Here is a 26,176-nt window from a genome sequence, read left to right as displayed (position 1 = left end):
GTGCAGGAACTTTGCATATTGCTGAAGATCCTTGTGCAGCTGAGGGTTGTAAAGAATCAGGGTCTTACAGTCAGATAAACCTCCTGTTCTGTTTGCAGTCTGCACTTGGCAGTTCCCTTGCTTGGACAGGAATGTATTTTAGGGAACCTTAAGCTGAAATTATTTCCCAGTTTGCTGTCTTCTCTCCAGTAGTAAACACAGTTTCAGTTGGTGTTGCTGACAGTATGATCCAGGAGCCCTCCTCTCTCCTGTCCTTGTCACAATCACCTCTCCAAATGCTTTAGCCGTCACAATCTCAATGTCTTGAATTTATGCACTGAGGAAAGTGGGCTCCTAAAATTATGAATGTTGCTTTCAGTCTGCTTAGCATGTCATCTTACTGCCACAGAGAGTAAAATGTCTGTCCCTCAAATGATTTCTGCTGAGAAGCTTGATTCCAGTTTCTGTTTTCTGATCCACATCCAAATAGTCTCCTTTTTCTATCTCCTTCTTTTACTAAAGTCCATAAAGAGTTGCTAAAGCCAAGGATCAAATGTAGCAAATACAGCCATGAAAACCCTGTGATAGGCTGTTTCTGGTCACACGCTGGTATAAACTGGCAGTAACTGGTAATATCAATAATTACCTAAACTTACATCAAGCAGACTGGAGAAGCAACATGCCATTTGTTACATAGAAGCTTACATAGAAAAGATGATCTGAATACTAATAGAATAATATATTAAATTTATATCATGATTTTGGTGAGCATAACTCAAAGTTTTCTAAGCTGAATCATTAACTCTATTTTACAGATGAAGACATAAAGTTGAAGTGAGCTGCCCAGGTTCATGCTCCAGGTAAGTGGTTCAGCTCAGAACAGTCCAGTGAATTGTCTGGAGAGCTCTTTTGGCTCCATTATTATTTACCTTAGAAGTCTTCAAACAGTGAAATGAAAGAGAAGGGGACATGAGAGGAAATTAAACCATATAAAGACAACTAGTCAGCCAACTCTTCCTTCTCAAAAACACAAAATAAAAGTTTCATTCAATACCAAAAAACCCAGATGTCACCAATTAAGAGCAAAAGTAGAAACAGACAATTCAGGCCTTTTGTTGTAGTTTTTAAAACTGGTTTTTCTATTGAAGCCCTACACATACATAGGATGCAGATCATAATCATAATAATCATAATAATACACATTTCCAAATTCTAGTCTTTCTTTGTGATAGCACTCAGTTCTGTGTATGCCAAAGAAAATCTTAAATACAAATTAAAATGAGAGTACCAAATGACAAATTCCAACGCTAAAAAATTGTATAAACCATCAAATCATTTCCCATATCCCAATTTCCAATAATGGTGCTGTACAAAAAGAAATAAACAAGCTAAGAAATATTTCCACTCATTTGCAATGATACTTGACACTCAAGTGTTTTAGTCTTTTCAAAATATTAAGAGGTAATTAGGGGGGTATTTTTTGTGTAAGGTCTTCATATGGTTATTTCCTTTCCCTCCTTGCAAATCTCCCCGAGTGCTGTTGTCTGTGACTTAGAAAAGCAGCATGCATGGGCTCTTTGGCTTTCTCTGCAAAGAGCTGGGCCTGAATGCAAAGAGCAGCTGCAAATGTAGCAGTGTTGGCCATTGCTGTGCACAGTTTGTAGGCTTGGGCTCTGACCTGGAAGCCGAACTCTGCTGCAGGCACGGAGTCTCCATGAAGAGCACACGGGGAGAGAAGATGCTTCACAGGAGCCCTGGATCTCCCTGGCACATGGAGTACCCTGGAGGAGTGTAAGGGCAGCCAGGAAAGTTCTGAGGTGAGGGCTGTGTGGTGCTGGCTCTGCTGGGCTGGTGATCCAAAGGAAAATTTATGGGGTGGGCTTGGAAATGTTGTTTTTCTGTGAAATTTGTCCCACAGCACAGCAAGGCCATGAGCTTCTCATTTGGGTAAGTGATGTAAATCTAGTCCTGGGGAAGGGGCACTGCCTTGGGGCATTCAGATCTAATGGAACACACACAGCACTGGTGTGGCAAAGCATGGCATTGAACATCCATTCACACATTCTACCCCTTGACTGGCATTGTGGAAGTGTTCACTCAGGGTCACCCTTCCTTTCCAAAAATAAACCTGGGACTGATTATAGATAGCTTTGCATCAGAATCATGTGAAACCCGTGGGTTTCAGCTCAGAGGAAACGTGGGAGGTTCTTGTTATGATTTTAAGTTCACTTGAATTTGAAACTCAGGATGAGACTTAGGGAGGGGAGAGCTGAACACAGATGGATCCACAGGAAAGAATACATTCAAACCAACCCTTGTGAAATGCAACTGCCAATGGTTTAGGCAGAAACCCTCACTCAAAACATTAAAACAAATCAAAACACATTACTGTCTCTTAAAATCTGACTCTTAATGCTACCAAATATCCTTTTTTCCATTTGAGGCAAAACCATTTTTTAGGGGAAAAAACCAAAGCAGAAAAGAAAATGCGTAATATGTTGCCCAATGTAACATATCCCCACAGCAGCTCTAAAAAGCAGAGAAAAAGTATATTTTAATTAATTTATAAACAAAAGATTATTTCCTGCACTGCCAGCAAAAATCCTGTTTGCCGACAAGGTTCTGGCTTCAAACATTATCAGCAACTGGCAGGATGAGTCCTTTTATGTAAATGAATTCATTATTATTAATTTCTGCTGGTGCTGAACGATTTATGAACTGCTTTTCGAATATGGAAAAGTGGTTCATGAATCAGAGGGGAAAAAATGTTCAAAAAGTCCTGGGTCGATAAATAACAGTAGTCATTCATGAATCCCGCCCATGGTGTCTTTTATCTTCAGTAGGGAGAAGATCAAAATGATAAAATAGTAATGTGCCAACAAAAAAGGATTGAATGGGCAGAGACTGGTAACATTGTCCTCTCCGAGCCTTAATGGGCAGGGATGAATGGTGACAGACTATCCTTCACCAGCAGGCAGCCACAGACTGATTCTCCCAAGGTGAAGTGCTCCTTTTCCCTGCCACACAGAGCCAGGATAAGAGGGAGCTCCTGAGCAGAACCCCACATGTGCCCCTGCCCCACAAACCCGCACAAGGTGTGGTCAAGGGATGGGGTTTTGCTTCTCAAGGAATACCTTGTCTTGGTTTGGAAAGACAGGTGTCTGCTAAGGAGGGCAGGAACCTCCCCTGAAATGGAAAATGTAAACTGCCTCCCTCCAAACTATTATAATTTTGAAATTAAGGGGCTCTCAGGCAAAGATATGGGAGCAGGAATAACAGTTCTTTATTAGGGAAGAAAATAAAAAAGTAGAATAAACAATGCAGTAATACAAAGCAACACAGAACAACGCTGCCAGAGTCAGCACATGCCCTGCCCCTGTGTGTCAGGGTGGTGGCACAGTCCCATCCCATGGGGGCTCAGCCCTCCTGCAGTCCCAGCTGTGCTCCTGCTGGAGCAGGGATCCTGCACAAGGGGGGAGTTTTCCTCTGCAGCTCCAGGGCTGCTGGAGATGGGCCTGGGCTCCCTCTGGCAATGCAGGGCAGCAGAAAGCTGCTCCTCTGGCAATGCAGTGAGCAAAGGCTGTTGTGGTGTCCCAAACCTCAGATTGGATCCAGGTAGGAATGCTTGGCTCCTCCCCTGGGCGGAGCATCTCCCCATGGGATGCTGGAATTGGATCAGCCATGCAGGGACACTCAGTGGCCATGGACAGAAGAGATCTCCTGGAGGGAGGATTGGCTGTGGGAGAGACAAAGAAAACTGCACAAGGAACAGAAGATAATGCCCCACCTCTAACAGATGGTGACAGAATACACAGCCCCATTCTCACCCTAAGACAGCCCCCTGCCCTGGACGCTGGGATTGCCATCCCCCCCAACAGCCTGATGCTTCCCCAGTTTTCTTACACCTCATTACTGAGAGCTCTTGGAGCTGGCCCGGCACCCAGCTTTCCTTTGCAAGGGAGTGCAGCACCAGTGGGATTGTAAACTCTCATTCCACGATGAGGAGAGATGACAAGTACTTGATGGAAAGTGAGAAATATGGCAGCTGTTCACTCCTGTTCTCTGAGCACACCACCAGCCCTGAGCAGAGCAGGAGCCTTCAGGACAGCACAGTGTGTACAACAATTGACATTGGCCTCTCTCGGTGGAGACCTTTTCACCTGCATTTGAAGAAATCAGGCTGAAACTCAAAATATTGTGTGTACCTGGAGTGAGTTGTGGTCATAGAAGTGGTATTTTCTCCTTTAGACACTTCTCTTATATGCAGGTCGCCACAGAGAATCTGGCCAAATTTATCTCCAAAGTAATTTCACTAAAATCACAAAGTTCTGCCCAGAATGAGTTTAGCTCATTGTTATTTCAATGCTAAATACAGGGCGAGTCTCATAAAAACAGAGTGGAGAAGGCCATAATAAAAATATGTCCTCTAAGTAGCCTGTCTTTCTAGAGCTTTGATGTACAAAGAAACTACAGCTACATATTGTGATTGTTTGCCCTTAAATAGCTTTGCTCAGCTAAGAATTTCAAAGTCTTTTCAGGTATTAGTCAAAACATCCTGTGAGGTGTGAGGTATTAGCACTGAAGGTGAGGTAAATGAAGGAAAAGCTACACTAGGTCTTTGGCAGACTCAGTAGTCAGTCTAGAATAACTGATGACTCTTCCTGTGCAACCAGTAGTCAAAAGTATCTTCCAGCAGAGGAAAATAAAATGACAGACTTGTAGCTGGTTTTTAGCCTTGTTCTTATGTATAATTTGACCATTTTCTTAATTTCAGATTGCTACAGGACAAAATCTTGTGCTTCTGAGCTCTTCAATGAAGTTTTAATCACCCCAATATACATCTTTCCATGACATATATTTTTCTGTCCACCAAAGACATAATGGCTGCTCCTTTTATGGGAAACCAGGATTTAATCCAGTAAGTCTGTGAGAATCAATATTCTTGTGAAATGACACCATGTTGAAGTTATTTTATGTTATGTTGATGGTTAGCTAATTTTGTAATGGAGACATTTCTTCTAGAAGCAGACATAGTATAATTTAGTGGTAAAAACGTCAATCACAAGGGGTTGAACACTTATGTCAGGGCAGGAAGAGGGCAGATTTATTGATGGAAATGTATCTATATACTCTTTGTGGCACTCTGACCTGAAATATCCATTTTGGTTATAATTTTGTTTTGTGAAAATGACATCAACTGCAATCACTAATGTAAAAGTGACACTGGAATGCTTTGTTCCAGAGGCCTGATTTAAAAGTCTTGCTGCTGTTTGTTATAGTAACAGCTTCTCAATTGCAAGGAATTAAGGTACTCATTTAACTGCTCCTTTTCTCTTTCTGTAGGAAACCACACTGTTCTCTTTTTTTTTCCCCTACTGTTTAATATTGTTTAAATAATAAATATATAGCTTGTTTCGTAATGACATTGAGGTAACCAAGAGAAAGGAGGCAGGTGCTCTGGCTGGTACTATATGTGGATATGTTTTTGTATGGCTTTTCTTCCTAATGCCAGTTAACCACCCACCCAAAGCCATAAAAAACATCAATAAGAATGGGTAGAAGAGGATGGAATAAAATAAGTAGAGAGATTGGGAAAGGAACGTGGCAAGGAAGGAGGGAAAGAAAAAGCACAGTGCAGAATACAGGGAACATAGGAATGTCTCATTTGTGACTTCAGTGGTTTTTGTTTGTTTGTTGTTGTATTTTTTTACAAAACCCTCATCAATTAATTGGACTCTTTTTTGCAGATTTACAATAATGTAATTAAAAAAGAGAATCTGGCCAACCCTCAGCTTAGAGGATAGGAAAAAATCAGTAGGAGCAATGTGAATTTTACAGAGAAGCTGTGCTCTCCGGTGAAGCACTGGCTATTGTCTATTTTCTGCTGCACTATCCTCCCCCAAAAGAGTGTCTTGAACTAAGTAATATCATGACATCCTAATTAGTAACAGCTTAATCTCCAGGCTAGTCCTGAGAAATCTGCACTTTAGTGTAGTGTGATTCTAGCACAATTGAAATTTTAATTTGGTATAACTGAGGATGGGGTGTTTTACCAGTAGCACACAATGAATTTGAGCTCCTCTCCCATCTCCTGCCCTTCCATTCTCACCCCTTGCATGACTATCACAAAGAGCTGACAGCTCACTTTTCTCTAACAATCACGTGTTTTCACAAAATCCATAATATGCTTTGTGAATCTTCATTCTTGGCTCCTTTTCAGGCAAACCAAATGACAGAATCTGAGACCATCCAATGTCCTGCTCTGGTGAGTCACAATGATTTTATCACTTAAATATAGAAACCATTAGTGTCTGGGGAGATCCACTTCCAGCGGGATTAGAAGTGGATTTTCTGCTATATTTAAAGGCCATGATCCCCAAAGATGCTTCCTTTGACTGGCATTCAAGACTTTTGAAAAGTTGATTCATTGGAGAGTCCTCAAACAAGCAAAATCTGCTTATTAGGAAATGTAGAGCTCTGCTCACATCACCCCTGCTAGGGATGGTGTGAGAAATCATAGGTACTCATACAACAGAATATTTGTTTGCACTCTATCAGGCACAGCCAGGCAGCTTCTCCATGTGGACTGGATGGGAAAGCATCTGATCCTCCCAAAAGTTAGGATTGCTGAACAGCCCCAGGGTGGTCACACATCTACACACTGAGGAAGAATCAAAATAAGACTGAAATTAGGTTCACTTTCACACTTTGCCAATCAGATCGTGGGTAGTTTGTGCTGCAGAGAAATGCTGACTGGCAAGAACAAACTCATTATTAAAACAAGAAAAATGTAGTTGATGTTTTGGGTATTTTGGTTCTATTTTAAAACAGAGTTTTTGTTGTTTTTTTCTTAACCCTAGACATTTTAGTTCTGCCCATTTGCATAGGTAATATTGCCATCATATTTATTCACACTGCTCATAAAAGAGCACATCACAAAAGTGCCTGGAAAATAAAACTCCAATGAGAAGGGACCCATCAAGTTTAAATGGAGGTTTATATTGCAGCATTATGAGGCAGAGGCTTGCACATTTGCAGCTCCCATGGCAGAAAGTGAAACTCTAAACAATTAAAGCAGCACAGACATCCTGCCCTAAAGGACTGTAAGCATTTAAAAAAGCAGCCATGACCTCTCTTTACTGGGCCTGTTTTCTATTTAATTTACGGTCTTTATTAGCCAAGAAAATCTTGGCTGGATCTTAGTCAAAGTGATGAATATACAAGCATTTTGATCTACAATTTGGGGCACTTCAAAGTATTCTTTACTTTATGATCATTTGTAATCAAGGTCAGAGCTCTGGTGGTAATTTAGATAGCACCTAAACATATTTATAATATAAAAATTGCTTTGCAGTAGCATGCACAGTGTCCTTTCTATTTTTGCTCACAGTAAGATCTGAGTTGCAACTGCTCAGGCTATCCAAAAGTTACTCCTACAAGTTTGTGTAAGCAGTTCCATGCCTAGGTTTCTTTCATTCAGTTCCCACAATGACACACAAAATTTGAGTTTATATGTGTGACAAAAAAATTGGTTTGTTTTCAGTGGTTTATTTATTGAACTATAAACCTTACTAACTTTTATGGAGAAAAAGTAAACCAAAATGGCACAAATGTTTAAAGAGGAGTTTTTGTTCTTTTTGTCATCTGTTTTTCTCACTTTTCCATATACTTTGCTCATGCCCTAAGTCTCAGAAGTGTTTCCTTTTTTAAGTGCAGGAACTCTCATGCCAGCAGTGCCTTGCAAAACAAAAACTAAAGCTGTGATCACCCTTTTAGCACCATCATCTCAGGTTCTAGGCCTGCTTTTTTTCCAGATATTGTGTCTTTCTATACATTATGTCTGTCTACATATTTCTCTCTAGATTTATGCTTGCTAGGACAAACTATCTGATTTTTGTAGTTTGGAGTTTTGACAAGCACAGGCCAAAATTGAAGACTAGCACTGAGTCCCAGTTTCTCCAGCTTTAGCAGGCACACACCTTGCCCATTCTCTCTGACTCCACTGCAGGGGTCCATTTGCAATGTTCATATTTAATCCTTTCCCTCTTCCACTGTGCACCCTTTCATCAGCTCCTCCTTTTCTCTTGCAGCCAAAAACATCCTGTGGATATTTTAAGGCCCACCAAAGGCTCTCCCAAGACTGTTTTCCCCTATCACACCCATAAGGTACTGACAGATCAATGTGTATCCACCACTCACAACAGATTTTTGTTTGAAATTTTGATTTATTAAATTTTGGACTGTAGTCATTTTGTTTTCTTCGGCAAGGGTCCACTGCTGTAAGAATCTACCAAGCTACTACACTTGCCCTTCTTCACATCCTCCCTTAAAACTCTCCTCTGCTGTGACACCTTAAAAAAATGATAGTGGTTAAGCAGCTGATGTGCTGTGACTGCATAGTGATCATAATTATCTCCCAGTTACCTTGTCATTTCTGCCCCTCTCCCCATCTGTTTGCTGTCACTTGTCTTTTGCCTGGATCAAAGCCTCTTTGGGGTACAGTCCCTGCCTGGAATTCCTGTGCATTTGGATACTGTCCTGAGAGAAGCAGCTCAGGTTCTAGGCACTACTGCAGTGCACAGGAATAAAAATCACTGTTCCTAAAGTAAAATCCTCTGCATTTTTATATGCATAAATTATAGCCACATCCTGTAATCCATTCTTTTAGGCTAAACAATTGATTCAATGGGATTTGAGCCAGGGCAGGAGTTGGCCTATAGTCTTTACTCAAAACAAGCAACATAACATATTATTAATCACCCTAAATAGAGACTATCACATTCCGTGTTGCAATCCTACCTGTGGATAAAATAAATACCTTTCCAGAAACCTTATGACTTTTCTCATTTACACTAGGCCAGGCTGCTCTTATGAAAACTATTGTTCTGCAGGGGATAACAAGATTGCAGTGACTCCCTAGTTGTATTCCCTTTATGTTGATTGCTTGGAAGCTGACAGAGGGTGGTGAATACCAGCAGAGTCAGTTGTTGGCCACCCTGTCTCTATATGCAAGGGGTCTAGAGGCAGTTCTTCCTTCCCATTCAAAGTTTTTATCTCCCACTAGGGCAACACAAAACTTCTTGGGGGCTGTAGTTTTAAATGTTATTCTGAATTTTGTTAATATCCTCAAATATATCTTTATCCATGCTGCAACCGCAGCCTGGAGGCTGCTGGTTGTAATTCACCCGTTTGGGGAATCAGTTTTGCCAGGAGAGGAGCTGGGGATGAAGCTCAAGCTCTTTGTACGTGCCTGCATCAGAAGGGCTGGTGGGAGAGGTGGTTCCAGGGGCCACTGTCTCCTGTGCAGCTCCTGAGGAAGGACAGCTGTGTGCTTCCTCCTGTGGAACTTGGAAGAGCGGCAAAGGAGAGGAAAGCCAAAGCCAAAAATAAAAACATGCGCAAAAGCAATGAGTAAAACCTGCCAGATTCAGGGAGCTGTTGTACTGCTGGAGACCGGCCAGGAATCTGTGGAAGTCCCCTATTAATGCAGGGCTTGGTTGCAATTGCTCCCCCCACACCCCAGCCCTTCCTTCCCCAGGTGAATTTTGTCTTACATGTATAACACAGACTGAAAAAAAGCACACCATTCCCCCCCCCCACCCCACAGTATAATGTTTATTCTACAGGCTTTCTGCCTGAAAATGTTTTTCTCCTCTCTTCTCTTGCAAATTTTGGGGCTTCCTAAGTTGCTGATGTGTGAAAGTGAGACAAGTCTCAACATACTCAGTAAATCCAGCCTGTGTATGCTTACCTTCCACTCAAATTGATTGTTATTCTAACAAAGTGTTAATCTTAAATAAATGTTCATAGATCAGGTTGCTTTCCTCTTTCTGCCAATGTTTGGGTCATTAGATGCAGGGCTGTAAATGAACCATGCAGATAAGACCTAATGTTAAATATCTAGGACTTTATAAAGGAAAAGAGGCAGGAAGGATAAGGATCTCCTTGCTTGAGACAGCTATTGACTTTCTAGCACTGGTGAGGAACCTTCTGAAGCATTTTCTGTTTGCCATCATCAGGAACAAGGTGCTGAATTAGGAGCACACTTGAACCTGGTCTGATCCAAACCCCCCAATTTCCACTGGCACAAGGAAACTGTTCGTAGCAAAATTAGTCCAGTGGAATATGGAAATAGAAGTAAATTCCAGGTTCCTCCCCAGCCTTTTACAAAAGGACATGGCATGTTTTCTCTAGAAAAGGGATTTGGGGTTTGTGGTTTTGGTTTTCCCTCAAAGGACATAGGAATCGCATAATTTTATACTGAATTCAGCTTTTACTGAATTTCAGTAATTAGTTTCTATATTCATATATTGTAGGGCTTCTTTAGTCAATTCTTTCTGTATTATTGGGGAGAAATTTATCTTAATATTTTGTGTGGAATATTATGGTAGATCTAAAAATGGTCTATTCTTCCTATCTGGGAAAAGCATGCAGTACTGAGTAGATAAAGCAAAACTTCATATTTATTTTAGATAATTTGGGCTCTAATTATACAAAAGTGATGTGAGAAAGATACACAGAATCTGACCCAGAATTATGACTAGAAAATAATAATATCATCCTAATTAAAAACCATATAAGACTTTATTATCCAGCCTCAAATCCCTGACAGACTTGTATGCTCAAATAATCGCAGCATTTGCAGGCTAAAGATTTTGTAAAAGTTTCATGGAAAAAAAAAATCCCTAATGAATTCTCAGTGTTTTTTAATATTGTGCCTCTTCAACAACAATGATGGCTTTTGGGGACTCTTGCTCACTTATGGGACATGTGGGTCATTCGAAAGCTTGAATATTCATTATGAGATGAGCTGGAACTGGATGTGCAATATGTTTGGTAGAAAACTAAATTTTATGTAAATTCTACAGTGATGTTTTCTGGCTCAGTTAGAATCCATTCTACTGTTTATCTCTATACTAATAATGGTCTCTTGGGCTTCTTTTTAAGCCTCTCTGTATACTTTTTTTTTATTTTAAAATGAAAGATGAAGATCCAAAGAAAACAATTTTTAAAGATAGAAATAGAAACACTAGGTAAAAGGAATTAGCAATGCAATCTCTGCATATATTATGTGGAAATCTACTGCAAAATTGCAGCTTCGAATTTTATTCCTAGGAAATTAACTGTTTCATGTTTGAGCAGCATTTCTGCTCTGATTTCCCATTTTTTCAAAGCCCCTTTGGATCTGCTTTTTTTCATCTATTTCTGGATATTTTTGTAATATTTATTAAAATATTCCTTCTCCAGAATGATAAATCCAGTTGTCTGGAAGAAATAAAATCTGTGGCATAGCTCTGAAATGAGAATTAACCTTGATTACTACAGTAATTTACTAATCAAAACTGGAGACCTGCTAATCAAGCCTGAATTACCAGCTGCTTGATTTTTATAGTGACATAACCAAAACTGAACATTTGGTAAACAAGGATCTTATTTATGAGGGGGAGAAAATTGGCATATGGCCATATTCATCTTAATATATTCCTCACTATATTGTTGCTATTTCCTTATCAGCTGATGTACTTCTAACTTAAGCTATCCACCTAACCCCAAAATGATGAGCCCTGAATTTTTGATTACCTTGGAATCACAACTATATTGTTGTGATTTCCTTATCAGCTGATGTATTTAAGCCATCCACCTAATCCCAAAATGATGAGCCCTGAATTTTTGATGACCCTGGAACTGGAGTCAGAGAAGCCAATTTCACATTTGAAGAGATTTTCTGATCTACCTGTTGTTCTTGGACCTGGGGAGGAGAATGGCTGATCCATCAGAGCGGCAGAGGTTACAGGGCTGGGCAGAGAGCACCTGGGAATGAAGGGAGCAGAGCACAAGGAGAGGAGGGCAGAAGTGCAGTGAGAAACTGCAGGAGGAAATGCAAAGAGGAACCAGCCCAGGGAAGATGTGGCACTGAATCACCCAGAGAGGAACCCCTTGTGAGAGAGCATCCCTCGTGGAAATGGACAAAGCACCAATTACTGCAGCCTGTCTGAGTGGCTGGGGTTGTGAAAGTATTCAGCTGGTTGCCTTAAGTGTAACTAATTTCATGGTTTTAATTTTTTTTTTTTCCGGTCTGATTTCTGTTCATTTTTTCAGCTCCCAGATGGCATCCTGTATCCACCGACACAGAAAATAATTTCCCAGTATTTTCTTTAATGAATGACCTATTATGAACAAGCAGGAAAAACCCATATTGTGCAATTCTTCCACAGGAAAAGTGATCATTAATATAAATGGAGAGAAGCCCCCAAAATGGGAATCTTTTTTGTTGTTTGAGCTGCATATGGTATTTCATTAAGGTGGCTTGTGTGGGTTTTTTTTTTAATGTCTTGTTCAATTGATATTGTCATGGGTAATTGTGCTGTTAAAAAGGTAAAGAACAGAAACACAAAAAGATTATTTCTAAAATAGTGTTTACAGCATGAAATTCTCAGCTAGTCAGGCTCTTTCCCTTTCTCTGCTTGTTACTTTAGACCAAATCCCCCATTCTCTCAATTCTTAGCATAGAAAATATGTACTAAAGCTGGTGCTTGCTGCTTCCATTTTTTCACCACCTTATCTCACAAACCTGAAATAATATTTTCCCCTATAAGTCTTAATGTACTTGCACCTAACAGGAATGAAGGGGCACAGGGATGAATTAAAATGTGTTCAGTGGTTTATAGCCAGTCTAAACCTCAAAGAACACCAGTTTGTGTTTAGCCATGATCCTGCAAAGCTTCCAGGGGCCACAGCTCAGCAAGGGCCAGGCTCTCCTGCAGCAAGTACAGCCCAAATCAGAGCAGCAAAATCCTGCTGGGATCCACAGACAAACAGAGGGGGTTTAAGAACCAGGAAAACCACAAGTTAAGAGTACTATTCCTAATATTGTGTAGTCTTGGCAGGAGGGATATCCATGAGGATAAATATTCCAGATTTCAGGAATGGATTCTCAGGCAGTGATTTAGAGTATTTAAAGGCCGAGGAAACAAGAGAGAAATAAGTGGCTTAGAGTTAAGCAAGGGGGGATTTTTGCCCCTGACCACTGGAACAGGACTCTGCTCCACTCCAGTTCACATCCCTGATTCTCCCTAATGCCACAGCTGTGCTGCCAGAAACTTCCATCAGAAGTGCTCAGCATTGCCTCACATGTTTAGGATGAGCTCCCTCCACCATCAAAACTTCAGATGCCCAAAAATCCACCTGGAAATCTGGATCATTTCAGACTGCACTAGGACATAACACAGAGGACATGAAGTCACTGAGGAAGGAGTAATTGCAAGGAGGGACTGATGAGTATGGAGGAAGGCCAGCAAAAGGGTACAAAACAACAAGGCCGAAAAACTGGTAAGAGAAAGAGAAAATGGTTAAGTGACACCATAATGCTTTACTGGCTCTAAAGCAAGGGAAAATTATTAAAGCATTCATTTATTCTATTTCAGCCAAAGAAAAAACATAGGGCATAAAAAGAGAAGAAAAAAAAGTACAGAATGTAGAACATGTGAAGAAAAAACACAGCAAAGGAAGAGGAAATGAAGAGAGAGGAGAAACAAGTGCTGGAAGTAGAGGAGTGGATGGTGGGGGAGGAGGCAGCACAAAGAGATCTGATGAACAGGGCTTTTAGGTAAGTGAATTTTATTTGTATGTGTCATTTCCTACTTTTTATTGCATTTCTTTGGCAACCATCCCACAGTTCCATAACCTATGGGTGGGTGGGAGGAGGTGGCTAAGAGGGCAGAATGGTAGTTTTTGGCAGAATATTGACATGCCTCGAGTCAGGTCATTACTTGTGGTTGTCATTAGACAAATAGTGAAAGTGGGCTAATGGGGCAGGTGTTTATGAATCCTAGAGGCCAGAGGAGGCTCAGTTTTCACAACCTGACTCACACAGAAAGGGAGAGGCCCAAATTATTCAATGCAGTGAAAGCAGAGGCGAGCGGTGATTTCAGCACTGCAGAGGCCACAGGGACCCATTTCAGATTTACAGGATGGGTCTGTCAGGCTGCTTCAGCCTCCCAGCCCCTTTGGAGGGTGGGCACTGCATAGGCTTCTGTACTGGGGGGCTTCCTTTCTTGCAATCATTGGATGGAAAATATTTTTCTGTAGTGCAAAATGAGTAATGCAAGATTTGACTCTGACGCACAAATCTATGGCAAAATATGACTTTCATAAAAAATGTTCTGAACTCCATCTTTTCTGGATGCTTTTGTTTCTTTTTGCCCTCTGTTTGACTCTTTACAGGCTTTTCCCCCTAATTATCTTGAATTTCAAATGGAAACATTTCTAAAACATACAGTGTCAAATAAAATGAGTTCGGATTTTTGAAGACTTTAGAACACACGCAGTAGCTGCCACCCCGAGTCAGAAAAAATATCCAGTGCTTTCCCTCTGAGAGTGAGAAGAGCAAATGTCTGGGGAAAAAGTGTATGAACTCTGATATATCTCTCATGCAGAGCAATCCTTCTTCCCCTGTGTGCTCCTGCCCTCTGAGGATCAGTGTCAGAGACATTTTGATTTGGAGGCTGGATCTTGATCATCATGTTTAGTAGCTAGTGATGGATTTCATTTGCATGATTTCATGTAATCCCTTTTATGGTCCATTTACACTTTTGACCTCCACACCATCCTGTGGCCATGAGTTCTGTAATTTCATTACGCACTGTGGGGATAAAATACTTCTTTTGTTTGTTTTAAGACTGATGCCTGGTCATTTAATAGAGGCTCCTAGTCCCTGCATTTGTGGGAACTGTTAAATGATGTCTCTTTATGTTAGAAATCAGGTTTTTGAAATAAAATACCTCTTTCAATTTTAAAGCCTTGTGATCAGACAAGATCCTCCCTCCTCTTGTGAATCCTTCTGTGAAAAAAAGGAAAAATTCCCAACTACAACTGCAAGCTGATGAAATTAAAATTAATTAAAGCAGAAGTAGTTTTACAATGTTCACACTGCACAGATAAGTATCCTTAGTCTTATTTTATATGTCTGGTATGGTTTCCATCCCTTTCACATCATAGTGCTGGTTTCAGTTCTGTGAGAGGTGGAACAGCCCATTTTAGGGCCATTCTTTGTGGCACAAGTATTAAATCACAAGCATAGTAATGGGAGAATATGTTCCCTGAGATCTCTGCACCAACAAGAGGGAGAAAGGTTTGGGAAGTCCATTAAAAATAGGAGTAGGCTTGTACAAGACAGCTGAGCATGGTCAGACAGCAGCCTACAGTGGGGTGGACCAGGGTGTGAACTTTGCAGTTTGCATTTTCTTGCAGCTGTAGTTGTCCTGCATCCTCTGTGCAGCACTCTAGCCCTGTGCTTTGTGCACCATTCCAGTCAGATTGCTGGGGAGAGAGACAAAGGATAAAATCAAAACTGCTCTGGAAATGCACTGTACATGGCAGTGTTGGGCACAGTGGTGAGAGGTTTAAAAAAAAGAGTTTGACTCTAACCCAAGAATCAAAATTAATGTCAGAGAATTTAATGCAACACAAGGTGTGATGGAACAAAGACTGTTGGGGGGTCTCATTTTGTTCAGTTATGACAAGCATTTTTCAGCACTTTAAAAGAAACAACAGGGTAATGGTTTTCACTGAATTGTATGAAAAAACAGGATAACTTTAACAAATATCACAAAACATGTCACAAATCAATTGTATTGAAAATATATTAGGTTTCTTTAAAAGACAAGATCAGAAAAGGAAGCAGCAAAAGCAGGAGGAGAGACAGCACACAAAGATTTACTTCTGAGTGCTACAAAATATTGAACTAAAAATAACATTAAAGATGAAATTTGCAATGAATCTCAAGCTGCTAAATTCCCAAAGGCTGGGTCTGCCAAAGGCTCTGTTGGTTTCCTCTGTTCTTTTCTGTCTTTATTTAAATATTTTATACAGTTGTCTATGTTCATGTGTAGTGCGAACTGTCATTTATATTTCAGTCCACTCTAAAATGGATCTTAGACTATCTCAAGCTGTGCACTGCAGCCAGGAGTTGGGAGCTGAGAGGTAAGTTGAAGTGGTAGGGACAAATGAAGACTGATATTTAATGTAGTTTTTGTGTACTTATATTTTGCTGTCATGTATTTTGCCTTAAAACTGATTTGTAATTTTCTGCATTTTGTGACATTATGATAAGATGTGGGGATTCCATGTATTTTCGGAGTGGTTGAATTCTGGATTCTGACCTAAGGCTTTCATGTCTAGCAATAACAACATGCAAGTTTAAATCTGCAGTCTTAAATGCTTCTCTTTGTTCCTTGGACTTGCCAAGGTAACCTTTTTAAAGCAAGACAGGCTTAAGGTTTTTTAGATTCACTTGTGTGATAGGCCCAGGGGTGCTGAGTGTCCTCACTCTCCTCTGTCACAGGGATACAGGGAAAACTGGGACTTGCTGTGGAGCTGGATCCACACCCTGGGAGAGACTCTCTCACCCTTCTGGGGCTGGGGGAGGAAGCAGAGGAGCTGTTCCATGCCCACACAGACAAATTGCAGCCCTGGGGCACATCCAGAGCTCCCCAGTTGCTGCCTGCAGGGCTGGGCACTGCCAGCAGGGCAGGGCTGGCACCGACCCTGCCCATCCCCTGGCGCTGATGCTGTTGCATCCCCACCTGAGCTCAGGCCTCTTGCTGGTGCACTCTGCTATCTGTTAGATTTGCTAAGTAAAGATTAGATATATTAAGGTGGGATTTTTCACTTGTTTTACACCAATTTAGTGGTGTTGGACTCTGTCAGATGGTACAAAAGAAAGTATATTTAAGAAATGATGTTGCTTTCTTGCTTCTGTAAATCATACAGAATAAAAAGTTTAAATACTGGCTATTAGATTAGGAAGTCTAAGAAGCTTTTACTACTTAGGAGCTTTGACTATTAAAAATTGATAAATTGCCATTGAAATACAAGCAGCTCTGCAATATGATAGATCAAAGTTCATTTTTTTCCCTAATGCAGTGTTAAGATGAGCAGGCTTACTTTTTGCTCATCTTCATTGCAGATCAAAAACATTCCTTTCTTTTTATTTGAGTGATCAATTTACTGGAAGAGCCCAATGTATATGTTGTGACTGCAGTAAAGTTCTTATTCACAAGCCTTTAAGTAGTAATACAGCTTGCTGGCACTGTGCAAACCTCAGGACATCTCAGCTCTGCTGTCCAGAGTGGATAGTGTGTCTCCTCCACATAATACAGGTGCAAATTGATTAGTTATAGCTTGTGAAGTGATATTTCTTAAAATATTTTGACCATGTTATTAAAAAGCTAACTCTTCTCAGTAGTGCTTCTACATCAAGTTAGCAGAAAGACTTCAGAATGTTGTGTTTCAGTGGACAGTACTCAAACCACTAAAATGTAAACCTTGGAAAGACTCTTTGCTAGTGGCTTTTTAGAAATCTATTAATTGCATGTCAGTGTAGCTCTATGGGTTTTTCTTTTTTGTGTATCAAATATCTTTGTTACTTTCTAAGCATCTATAAATCCACTCAGTGGCAATTTGTATATGTAATGAACATGCAACATTAAACACTTTCAAGGGCAGCAAATATGATCACATCCTTCAGAAAATATTTCTAAAATGTGTGATTTCCAACCCACTAACTTACTTGAAAGTTGTGTAAAAGCTGCAGTTGATAACAAGGTCTTGTGTATCTGGATCTTTGGGTAAACACTGTCTGCCAGCATAGCTGGAGGAGACAGACATTTCCATTTTTAAGATAGTTCTGTAAAGAAAATCCTTCTGTGGGTGTCCACACTTGGCAGCTGATCTCAGGTCTGACACAGTGTGCACACACTGCCTCAGCTCTCATCATCCCAGGAGGAGAAAAACCCTGCATGTGGCCCCAGAAAGGTTCAATCCTGCAAAGCACTTAAGCACAAAATTAGTTTTAAACTTAAGGGACAATATATAAGTTAAATGCAGACTTTGCTAAAAGATGCAGGATGAAACGCATATATTCCAGAAGGAGAGATATAATGAGTGAAAATAAATGGTATGGGAAAGCATCTTTATAGATAACTGGGGAGGTAATGAAGGAATGCTTCGATTTCAGTTCAAGGAAAACTCAAATTTACTGCATTTTATTTCACATTAATCCTTCAGTCGTCTGCCACAGTTTGTGTCTGGCCATGAAATTTTCATCTGTGTGGTGTTATTCTTTGGCACGTAAAGATGTACAGTCTCTGAGCCTGATTTGGCTCATCTTGGTGTTGATGACAGAAATTCCAATTTTGCTCTCAAAGGGCATGATTGAACCAGTTAACATTTATTTCAGCCTTGCAGAAGGACATATTGCTTCTTTTACATATAAAGGATGCCAAAATAAGATTAAGAGACTTGATGAACATTGCGCGGTAAGTCAGAGGCTCACAGTCATAGCACTAAGGATTCCTTCCTTCCTGACTCTCACTTCCTTGTTTTATTCTGTACTTTTGGTAATGTGTCTGCATTCCCACAGCAATATTCTTCTGGCACATGATAATGCAATAGCTTTGAAATATGCTTTTCATGTGATGTGTGAAAACATAAAATCTATAGATGTGCAGTATACATGGATAAAAGAATTCATATTACAATATGTAGCTACAAGCATAATAAATGGAAATTGATGAAAAGGGAATCTTTCTACTGCTGGGATTTTAAAGAATTAGACAAATGTGTGTAGTTCAAATAAGACAGAATTTCTGCTTCTTGTCACAGAAAGAGCGATGAACATGTATCAGAAGAGAAAATCAGCTGCAGCTTGGTAAGTACCCTATGATTTTTTTTGACTGCTGTCTTTTGGGCCCTACCAAGTCCTGTACTTACTGTGCTGATCAGGCTTCTGGCTCCTTTTTTGTTATTACATCACTCAAAAAGACAGTCTTTCTTAGAAAAACTAAAGCTGTGCCAATGCAATCCCATCTCTTCAGAAATACTTTTATTAATTCATTTACATTGCAAGACAATTCTTGGTCCGGTCTTTTCATGTTGGAGGCAGAGGAGATTCCCAGAGCAGTGACACTGAATGCTGTTTTATTCTTAGTTTTGTGGGCAGTCATTGGGTAGTGCAATATTAGGTGAAGCAAATCTTTTGATCTCTATATTTATGCTAAGTGGTTTTAATTCTTATTGTTTTAAGAGTGGTAGCAGTAGTTATAGCAGAGTTATTATTGGCAGAGCCTGTGTCCAAAGAGCTCATTAAAGGACAGCACTCTGGAGATGCTGTCCTATCTGCTGGAACCAGCAGGACACAGGAGCTGTGTCCCATATGATGAATAACAAAAGAAAGGGTAGTTTACATTCTTTGATACATTTCTGCTCGATTAACCCCCAGTGGGATTTTTACCCCTCCAGTCACATTTTTTTGTTCCTCTAATCTTCTTTTGTATTTGCTCAGTGACCCCAAGCATGTATTTGACTTGTGACCCTATTTCTGTTAATAAAATACAGGCCATCTGACCAGCATTCACACCACCCCACTACAAGGTGATGATTACCTCATTGTAAGTGCTGGGAGTTAGCAACTCACAGGGTGAGGCTGGAGGTTGGGTGGCCTGAAGATAAGATAACCAATGAAGGCAGCACAAGCAGTTCTGAGCTGTGCCTTCAAAACCAAACTGCAGAACTCCTTCAAAATATCCAATTCTACCCACAGAACTGCAGATCTCCTTATGTATTGTTCAGCTATTAATTAGTTGATAATGTTTAGGGGATTATGGCATGACAAAAAACAATTATAGCTATAATGTGGAAATTTTCAGTATTTGTATGGGTGGTAGCTTATAAAATCAAAACTATCCCATTTCCATTTTGGGTTATCAATTATAATTATATGCCTCATGAAAAAAAAAAATGCATCAGCACTCAGTGGCAATAATTTCAGTATAGTGTTTTGAGGCTAAATTAATGCTGGAAAGTATAGGTGATCTCTTTCTAAACAAAGTAATATTTGTTTTTAAAGCACCAGCAGAAATGTTGGGTGTTTTTTTCTAAGAAAAGGCATAGTAATGAACTTATTCATGCTTTCACCAAATCCTTAGAGCATGAGTCCTATGAGAGGCACTGTTAATTGTGTGTTACATGAAAAAATCATGCCAAAGCCATTTATCAGATATGTAATCTGTGTCTGTGTTTTGTGACAGGAAGCCATTATTTCCCCTGAAAAAACAAATCCGTTAAATTTGAACTATTAGATTACAGCAGGGTTAGGGCTGCTTCTGTGCTGTACAGTCACATCAGGGTCACAGCCCAGTTCTAGAGATGTACTGCAAGAGCTTCATATCTGATTAAGACAAAAAACTGATAAAAATGTAATGCAGACTAACAATATGGAATTATCTGATGTAGTTTGGGGGGATAGGGGCAGGGGGTATAACATCATTCAGTTTATTTGCATATGTTTGTTCTTTCTGCTGAAATCAATCTCTTTGAAGGAAGCAAGAAAACTTTAGAAAAAGAAAATATTATTAATGCTGGTAAGAGAACACAGAAGAAAATCTTTAGTAAACATTTCTTTTCCAGTGTTGATTATCATTCTGTCTAATGTTTATTTTCATAGTTTTCTTTGATCTAAACACAAATAACAATAAAGTTAGCTTCATTTCTTTGAACTAACAAAACTACACTGCGGCCAAATTTGGAGCAAATTTTTAAGTGGCGTTTTTGTTTTTCTTCAAAGCCACATAGGAGATTTATAGAGTAGATATTTGCATAGCTCACACCCTCTCCTGTAAAGGAATGTTTCTATGGCCAGCAGTGATTTACCTGCTCTGGGCCCCCCTTGTGTGTCCTGGAAGGCTGAGGGCACACTCTGGGTGCCAGTGCAGGAGCACCAGGGCTGGGTCAGGGCTCATCCCCTGCCCTGTGGAAGTTGCTGCAGTTTGTGGGGACTCTCTGTGGCTCTGTGGGGCTGGATCATGAGTGTAAAGTGTCATTCCACCCTGCCTGCATCCCTATCCCAGCCTCCAACCCAGCCAGAGCCCTGCCCATGGGCACCTCAGCTCAAGGTTCCACCTTCAGCAGCTGCTCCCATCAGACTCTGACAGATGATTGTGTGCTGTAGGCTTGGAAACAACCACATTCCTAATGTAAATATTGTGCAATTGCAAAATATGTACTGCAGTGTTTACCACAGTGCTTGAAACCCGGCCTGCTTTGCTGGGGGTGTTCTAGTCTGTGCATATTTAAAAGCTCTGCCAAATCACAGATCTGCTCAGGAGACCTGGCAGCACCTGCTGAGGCAATGGTGGATCTGTATCTGTGATGGGAAACATCTCTGCCACCCTCAGATGACAGCCAGCATGTATTCTGGCTGTTCTGTGCAGCTCCCCTGCATGCAAATATTGGCCCTGAAAGTGGTGGAAGTTATGAAAAAAGAGCACAAGGTCCAGCCTCAGTCAATCAGCTACAGGAGAGTCATTTGCTGGATAAACTGACTGCTTTAAGTTTTCTCAGGACATGGTACAGAAACATGAGAGATGCTCAGGTTCTCTAAAATTCACTATTCTTTTGCTCTCCCATTACACCCCTGTGTTTGTCCCACTGCTTAGCCTGGCTGAGCAAGGGCATCCAGTCCAATGATTGATTGCCTCTGTGAGCAGATCCAAATTTCACTCTTAAATCAGCCAGCATGTGGTTGATGACAGGGACAAAGCCAGCCCTCATCACTCCCAAAGCAAATCATCTCCCTCTTTACTGTAAATTCCACCAAATTAAGATTTCACCATTGAAAGAAGTGTCAGAATTTCCACCAGGTTCACAAGGATTTGGATTTGGCCATTGACTTCTAAGTGCAAATGGCTTTTTAAAGGGTTACTCCTAACTAAGTAGATGTTTAAGTGATTCAAGACATTATAAAAATAATAGCAAATGCAAATAACATGACTTCAAGTATTGCTAAAAAGTGTTATTAGAAAATGGGTGGTTTTAAGGTTAATTCAGAACTAATTCCAATGACTACAGGTGACTCACACTTGAGTAAGAATGAAAATTTGGGTTTTGAACTATGCAGAAGAGTTTTGGCTGAACCTTTTAAATTTCTTTGTGCAGGGGGCGAGGTGAGGTGGGCATGTTAGTTGGGAGTTTTGGTTTTTTTAATACTCATAAAAGTGCCAAATAGAAAAGAGTTGTTAACTTATGTAGTTTGTTCCAGTCAAAATAAAGTACTTCTGGTCCTAGAGGAAAGAGCCCTGAAATGGCACCTAAAGGTCCTGCCTGAATGTGCACAGCCCTTCCCTTTAAAAGATCATCTCCACTAAAAGCACAACCAAAAAACTTAGTTTCCTTTTTTTTTCTTTCTCACACTATGAAAACAGGAGTACCAGAGCTGATACTTCAGTTGATGTGCAGTTCACTCCATATGAATACAGTCAGGAATGTGGGACTGAAAACACTTCACACATCCAGGCTCTGTTTCCTTCCTGGCAGAGGTAGCAAAGGTACAAAGCCCAGAATGAGTCCTCAGCAACATCCACTGAAGATGTCCCAAGGAACAAAGCTAGAAAAGCTAGAGAGCTCCAAGACACCCATCTCTTGATGGAAGAGTGGGAAGCAGCTCACTTCCAAAGTGCATTAGCTTTACATTTTTACTCAGTGTTAAGTAAAGAATACACAGAAGTGCTGACTGCTAGAAAAAGCTCTTGCCATTTCTTGCTGTGGAAGGGAACAGGGCTTTGGCATGGAGAAGCAGAGTCCCCTGCATTCTGCCATCCCTGAGGCTGTTGGACAATTCAGAGCTAAGCACAAAATCGTGCTCAGTGCTCTTCCTTCCTCCTTTTTTGGAAAAAAAAAAAAAAGAGTTTCTATCCTGCATTTCTGCAAGGATGAACAGAAATCTTTGCAGATGGGTGTAGAAACATCTGCCTGAGCCTGCAGAAGCCTGAAACAGCAGCAGTGAGGGGTTTCATGCTTGGAAACTCAAGAGGATTGGCTATGCCAGGGCCAAAAACTCAGCATGTGTTACAGCTCAAAATAAATGAGAGTCCATGTACAAATAAATAGTGTATAGCTTGCTGTAGTGGTGGCTCCATTTTGGAAAGGTTGTGTTTGGTTTTTAATATTCAGCTACATCATATTTAATGTTCTATTCTTTCTAAATTCAATTAACACAAAATATTTGCAGTTTTTGTGAGAGGAAGCTTTGCCACTGATGGCCCAGGCTGAGGTGGGTGCAAAGCTTTTGTGGTGCCTGGCAAAGGATGTGGGTGATGTCCTGGCCCAGATAATTGATGTAGAATATCTGTCTTGAAAATTGCTCCTCAAAATGTAGCACCACTGTGCTCTTCACATCTAGGGACTGAAACAGGGGTTGTGCCTCAAACCCTTGTGTTGTATGGTCCCATGGTGATTCCTCTTCCTTTATCTCCAGAAATTTTCCTGTGCTGAGTCTGGTCTCTCCCTTCTGCTCAGCAGGGGTGGGTTTGTTCTATTTCTTTGTTCTATTAATTTTCTCATAACTGCTATCTACTGTATTCACATAACAACCACTATCAAGCTACTAAAACAGTTTTGAAGTATATTAAATCCCCCATTTTAGAACAATAAGGAAAGGGTTTCACTAAATAAATACATAAAGCTTCTCTTAGATCATGCAATAAGGAAGCTGAATATAGAGCTGAAGTTCCCAGCACTTGGGAGGACAAAGGAGCAGTTTACTATAGAGATTTTCCCCAACACCCAGAGTCTGATAGTCCTTAGAGGAAATAATAAATCTTTCTCTTTGTCACTCTTCTCTTGGTTTCTTTTGTTGTTTAGGAATAAAAAAAAAATTAAAAGTGTAGGTACTACTTACAAGGCAGCTTCCTTGATGTTTCTGGTAGTCCAACCAAGGGACAAGACTGTGTGTATAGGAAGGGGAGATGAACAATTCACCCTGTAAAGGAATTAAAAATAAAAGTGGAAATCCTTTGTAAGAAGGGTGGTGGGGATTAGAGCTGCATGCTTTCACTAATGACTTTACAAACATTTAGCCAGAGATAACCCAGAAATCCAGTTGCACTTTATTTAATATTCAGATAAGGACCATTCACCTGCTGTTAAGCTACAACATCTACAATCATTCTTTGAATACTGATAATTATATGAAGCAGACTCCCCTAGAGGCTGGTAGTCTAGTCTGGATTCACCTGGAATACAAAGATGAATAATATTGCATATTACATGCACCCAAGTAGTTGCAATTTATAGAAATGTCCATTTATACTCCTGAAAAAAAGATGTGTATTCCCCTAGGGGCACAGTGTATGGTGATAAAAACCTGTGTGTGGGGACAGTTTGGATTGTAACTCCTAGCTATCCTGTTGATTAATTAATAAACAAATAAATCCTTATATTTAGCCAGATCTCTCACTCTGAGCCCATAAAAGAGAAAATGTTAAAAATGAATTTTGAATTTTGTGTGGCTCACCATAAGGAAGGGTTACTCAGAGACACCAGAAATGAGTACGAGAAGTGGCATCCAAATGGCTCAGAGTCCATGTGTGTGTGTGTGTGTGTGTACATTTTTAAAAGATGAGTAACATTAGGAATCTGCTGCCTTCTCCTCCTCCTTTCCTCCTCTTTCTCCCATCAGGTGCCTTGTCCTTGTTCTCCCCTCTCGTTTGCTGATGGCTGATAACACCTTATCTCCACCAGGGAAGCAACTGGGAAGTTTGCTCCTTCCTCACAAGACTGAGGGTATAATTAGAACCACGCACCTGCTCAGTCCTCCAGTGACTCAGTTAGTCTACATCCATGTCAAAATCCATGCTGTGAGGGTAATTTGATCATCTCACTTACTTTTTTCATATGCTTTGTATGAATAAACCACCAGAACAAGCCTCCGTTGAGTTGGTTCAGTTTAATCTCACAAATTTGTGTCAACTCTTTGTTGCCAGAAGAATTTTATCATTTGATCTCATGGTTACACTTTAGTAGACTTTAGTACATATTTTATTTCACTCTCCAGAATATAAAATTCCATTCTTGTGTCAAAATCATCTCTTTATTATTATCTATTTATATTTCTGTGATACTTACAGGCTTCAGCTGAGATCAGAGTCTTGTTGTACGAGACAACAGAAACAAGCAATAAAAGAATTCTGGTCACAGGAGCCTTGTAAGCTGAATAAAGGCTGGGAGAAAGGAAATATTGCCCCCATTTTACAGATGGGAAAGTAAAGCTCTGATAATCTTTCTGTATAATGCAGAGCAGTGTCATACAGTGATAGTGAAGAGTGGGCTCTGAAAAAGCAGCAAAGTCCAGAAACTATCCAAAATAAAGGTGGATTTAAACCCTAATATACTGGCATTTAAACCCTAATGTACTGGCAAGCATCCATATAAGTTCAAGTAAGTTATAGATGTACACTGCTTTCATTTGCACATTCAGCATCCCAGGGCTCCCTTGGCCTTCTCCATCCCTCTTCATCTCCCAGACCTCCCTTCAAAGGCAGCTGACACCACTTTTTGATGCTGCCTTCTTAGGCTCATAAGAGTTAGTTCGCCAGTGCTTCCTCTTGCATTTAAAAAAAATTTACCTTGAGCCCTGCGATGCCACAGGGGTGTCAAATCTCTCTGACTGCAGCAGGCTCAGCAGAGATACATCAAGGCTCTCCTAGACTCTCCTTCCCAACGTGTGAAGGGCAATGCAATCTTTTTGTCCTTGAACTGAGCCTGGAATCTCCTGCATTAGAATTCTTTCCCTCTGCTGCTGCCAGAAGCCCCTGCAAGATCCCAGAAAAGCTGTGGCCAGCCCAGGACGTTCACTCATGACCAAAGCAGCAGAGCAGCCCTTGGGTGTTCCCTGGAGACAGCAGGAAGGAGAGGAAATGGTAAGTTCACCATCTCCCTTTCAGAGATGACTAAATATAGGAGGGGAGCCTGCCAGGAGAGGGGGTGTGGGTGCAGCAGTGTGTGCAGAGGGGCTTGTGCTCCCCTCAGACCTGCTGGGCTCTGCTTGGGGCGCCCAGCTCCTGAGCTGAACTCCCCACCATCCCCACTGTGCCACTGCAGCACTGCCTTCTGACTAAACACCAGTTCAGACTAATTGTCAAGGATCAGATAACAGGAAAATATTTCTATTTGACAGTCTACTATTTTTCAATTGTTCCTCTGTTACATATCTAAGTAAACATTTGTTCCACTTATCATTTCTGAGCAAGAGACATGAATCATTTGACTAGTAAAACCACAACGACAGCTGTTGCTTATTAGAAACAGTCATCTTGTTCAAGGGCCTGCTATGGAGGAGTTCTTCAGGAAACTGTTTCTGCTT

The 26,176-nt window shown here is 40.6% G+C and overlaps 2 long non-coding RNA genes across 2 annotated transcripts; one reads left to right on the top strand and one right to left on the bottom strand.

Moving 5' to 3' along the window:
* Positions 1-803: 803 nt before the first annotated feature.
* Positions 804-4,891, top strand: LOC135452806 (uncharacterized). Its single transcript, XR_010441700.1, has 3 exons — positions 804-839; positions 1,637-1,796; positions 4,754-4,891. It is a non-coding gene; the product is annotated as an uncharacterized LOC135452806 (long non-coding RNA).
* LOC135452807 (uncharacterized) lies at positions 3,636-25,630 on the bottom strand. The gene is made up of 3 exons (XR_010441701.1): positions 25,440-25,630; positions 23,714-23,794; positions 3,636-3,715 (listed from the first exon to the last, which is right to left on the bottom strand). It is a non-coding gene; the product is annotated as an uncharacterized LOC135452807 (long non-coding RNA).
* Between the last annotated feature and the right edge of the window lie 546 nt (positions 25,631-26,176).

This window comes from Zonotrichia leucophrys, chromosome 11, assembly GCF_028769735.1.
Source record: "Zonotrichia leucophrys gambelii isolate GWCS_2022_RI chromosome 11, RI_Zleu_2.0, whole genome shotgun sequence".
Classification (NCBI taxonomy): Eukaryota; Metazoa; Chordata; class Aves; order Passeriformes; family Passerellidae; genus Zonotrichia; species Zonotrichia leucophrys.
The sequence above is the reverse complement of the archived record's forward strand: the minus strand, read 5'-3'. Positions and strand labels throughout refer to the sequence as shown.